The sequence below is a fragment of the Limulus polyphemus genome, unplaced genomic scaffold (genome assembly GCF_000517525.1).
Source record: "Limulus polyphemus unplaced genomic scaffold, Limulus_polyphemus-2.1.2 Scaffold12281, whole genome shotgun sequence".
Taxonomy (NCBI): domain Eukaryota; kingdom Metazoa; phylum Arthropoda; class Merostomata; order Xiphosura; family Limulidae; genus Limulus; species Limulus polyphemus.
This window is the reverse complement of record NW_013677891.1, coordinates 3,044-6,934: the sequence shown is the minus strand read 5'-3', so window position 1 is coordinate 6,934 and position 3,891 is coordinate 3,044. Positions and strand designations below refer to the sequence as shown.

The following is a 3,891-nucleotide window of genomic DNA, read 5'->3' as shown; positions in this document are numbered from 1 at the left end:
AGAATAGTGGACACTACTCTATTTAATATTCTATACCTTGGTTACAAACTAATTGGATTATGTAAAATATTCTATACTATAAAAACAAATATCTACATAATCACAATAAAGTGCTTCATTGCAGCATAATTTACACATATCTACAAACCTTGCCTGGTGTCACATATATATAAAGTGGGCTATATAAAATATACTTGACATTCAAATACAGAGTGGCCCTAAACTAACAGTGCTTTTTATACAAATTAGATGAAATGTTAAAATCCCGACTATCTGCATTTCTTTGAATACCTATTCATAGCATGGTACACTTTCTTGCCCAGTTTACATCATGAAATAAAAAGTACAAAGAAAAGACATTGTATTCATGATGCACCAGATTTGTATTTTCAGAACACCCTGTATAATAGATATGGGAATGTTAAGTTATTTTTTTATATGTACAAAGATAACTACTGTATCTTTATCAGGTATCAATCCCAAATACAAGAAAAAATTGCAATTACTAAGCTCAGCTCATCTTTCATACAGTTCATGTATAGCATAGAGATTCTTTACAAAATTTTTTAAACTAAATGAAGAATCATTAGAGCCTACATCTTCAAATTTAAATGCAAAGTACTACCATTATGACATAAGCAAATAAAATGGACCTAGAAGAAAATAAAAATTTTTTATTATTTCAATATGAGTGTTCAGTTGTACAAAATAAGAAAATATAAGAAATTTAATAACATGATTTGCTGATTCCAAATATTGATTTTTATGAATTTATCTACATCTATTTAGAATTAATATTTAACCGCTACTTTTTTTTTTAAATAAAAGGCTGAATTAGAACCATTTACAAAGGCTACAGCTCTAACTAGAAAGTCAGAGGATGAAGTTGAGGTAAGTATTTTCATTCTTAATTGTGTTTGATATTTTGAAATGTTTTTTAACTTGCCTTGTTATTATATACAAATTGACTATATATTTATATGTATACAGTTCATTTATACATCAGTTGTGGTTTATGTTTTCAAAAAGTATATTGTGGACACGAGCAAAAATTTTAATAGAAAAACAGTCTTTCATTCTTAAATAACCTGAATAAATTATATATTTTTACACCAGTTCTTGCAAAATCTTATGTGGATGTTTTTATTTAAAGAGTAATGTTCCATAATGATAATTTATAACCCATTTTCATTACTGAGATAATCAGATTGTACATATTATATATCCTGCCAGTGTCAAATGTTTAATTTTAAAGTTAAATGCCTCTAACACAGGTGTTTCTGATTATTAATATTTTTCATTATTCTAGCTATCCAAGTATCATTTGAGAATAATTGATTAGTTGAATTTAATAAATTAATGAGCCTGACAGTTAAAAGATTAGCAAATTCAAGTTAGTTCCTTTGTACTTGTTGGAAATATAAGTTTGCCTGAATTTACTTTTTTATACATTTTTGTACTGTATAGCGTTATGACAAGAAAATAATCAACAAATTAAAACTTCTGATTATAATTGCCTTCAACTACTCTAACCTTTCCAAGTAATTGAAATATTGTCATTATGATTGTTCATTATTATTTTATATTAATTCAAGGTTCTTCAGTGAAATCAGGAAGCTTAATGTTTGTTTGTTGAATGTGATTGATTAATGAGTCCCACTGTTCACCCACTAATTCCCACCTCTAACTATGAACATTTATTACATTGATTAGTGTCAAGTTAAATAACTGATAAATCATAATTATGAGTAAACTGATTAATGTCACAAACTAATCATGTAATTGAATTATGTGATTTTTTTATAATAAATCTTAAGGTTTGTTAAGCAATGTTTTTCTCATACCTTTTTTTTTCTTTTTGGATGTTGCCTATTCAACATGCAAAGTAAATTTCATTTTAAGATTAAAAATACTTTTATGCATCAGAAAATTTTCCAATTTCACATGCGAAATATTTATAATGTCCAGACAGTTATCAAACTTCTCTTACGAAAAACTTTATATTTTATCTGTTATTTTCACTGTATGGATTCGGTAGATTTGACCAATCTCCTAACCACCATAAAAAAATAAGGAAATAAATATAAATTATGCCTCTTTCATTCTAGAATGACAACAAATTATAACACAAAAATATAAATGTTTAGACTAAATAGCTTAAATCTCAAAACATTATACATTTATATATATATTATTTTTATTATATTGACCTTTTAGCTGTTACAATTAGATAAAGGGGTGTTCCCCCCCCAAAAAAAGAGAGTTAGAAACCTTGTTATAGTTTTCATGCTATAACTTTTAAATTAATGTATGTTAACGAAATTTGGTAGTTTATCAGTAAACATTACAATGCTTCCATACACAAAATATAAGAAATTTTCAAGTATCAATCATTTCATTAACCCTCTGTTCATAGGATCAGTCATATTGACTGATTCCATACCCATGAAGCTTTACGTAATAATGTTTACAGTAATTCTAAATTTACTAAATGTATATTTACAAAATTTGGCAAAATTTAACTCTTTCATTTTGTGAAATGGCAATAACAAAATCAAAAAATTAATAGTATTATTTTTATATATTAAATCCTTGCAACCTTTTAACCATGTGATATGTTACAAATGTATATGTACAAACTGATTTTCTGATCATGGGACAAACACACACAAAGCAGTTAAATTATAAATTTACTCTTTTTACATTGTGCCCATTAGGTTTGTAACACCACACTTTTTACTTTCTTAAAATTTGGCAAGTGCCGAACCCACAACTCTCGTTAACACTAAAGAAAGCAATTAAGCAAATTACAAATACAACATAACATAATGTAGAAACAGTAACTTTACACATTTTTTTAACATTAAAGAACACAGTTATGCAATTGAGGGAAGGAAACCAGTTATAAGCACCAAGGTCAACTTAATGGCTATTTCAGTGCTAAATAAAGTGTAAATTTACTGTTTTTTTTTACAATGTGCTATGTTTCTAATTTAATGTTTGGCAGCTCAAAATTAGGGTCATTGGTAGGTAGTCTTAGTAGCTTCACTGTAACTCAAGAAAATGTAGTGTCCTTGTGGTTGAAAGGGAAAGCATATTTGGTAGCAATAGGAATTAAACTCAAGACCTCAAATCATGAAGCAATCCTCTATCACTAGGCCACGCCAGCCCAAAGCTGAATAAATTTGTATTAATCAAAAAAGTAATAATGAGAAAGTGTAATGGCAAATGTATTTATCAACTGCTTTGTTACTAGGCCTGGGTGATAGAACTTGTTAATCAATTGATCATTGGTCCTATTAACAGATTATTCTCACATGAGATTTGGAAATTTTGAATAACTGAAAATAGTAATAATAGAAGACCCTTATTTAGATTAATTAATTGTTTTCATAAGTTGTGACACTAATTGATTAAGCTGAAAAAACTTAGTCGAAAATAATGAGTAATCATAATGGTATTATCTTGGAGGATACTACCAAGATACTAATAAAAATTATAAGACAATCAACACAAATGACATTGGATATTAATCTTTAAATGTAATAGATGAAGATATAGTGTAACCTTAAAATAACTAATACCGTTAAAAAAAAATACCCATAAAATGTTGTTACATGAAAAGTTATAAAGGTTATGTATAAAAATTTCTCTGTGGTTTGTCGCAGGAAAAGGATGTGTTTTCTCCAGATTATACAGGATATTGTGTAACATCAAAACGGAATGGTGAGGTTGTATGGGAAATGCAAGATCTTCACATCAAACTAAAGAAAGCTATTGAAAAGTCAAGGTTGGAGTGTGTATTTGAATAGTTTTAATAGTAAATATAGAGAAAATAAATAGATAAATGAATATATATACACACACACGCATACATATATACATACATAC

The 3,891-nt window shown here is 27.4% G+C and overlaps 1 long non-coding RNA gene across 1 annotated transcript; it reads left to right on the top strand.

Annotated features, from left to right (window-relative positions):
- Positions 1 to 525: 525 nt before the first annotated feature.
- Positions 526 to 3,805, top strand: LOC111083943. Its single transcript, XR_002609317.1, has 2 exons — positions 526 to 891; positions 3,669 to 3,805. It is a non-coding gene; the product is annotated as an uncharacterized LOC111083943 (long non-coding RNA).
- Positions 3,806 to 3,891: the final 86 nt, after the last annotated feature.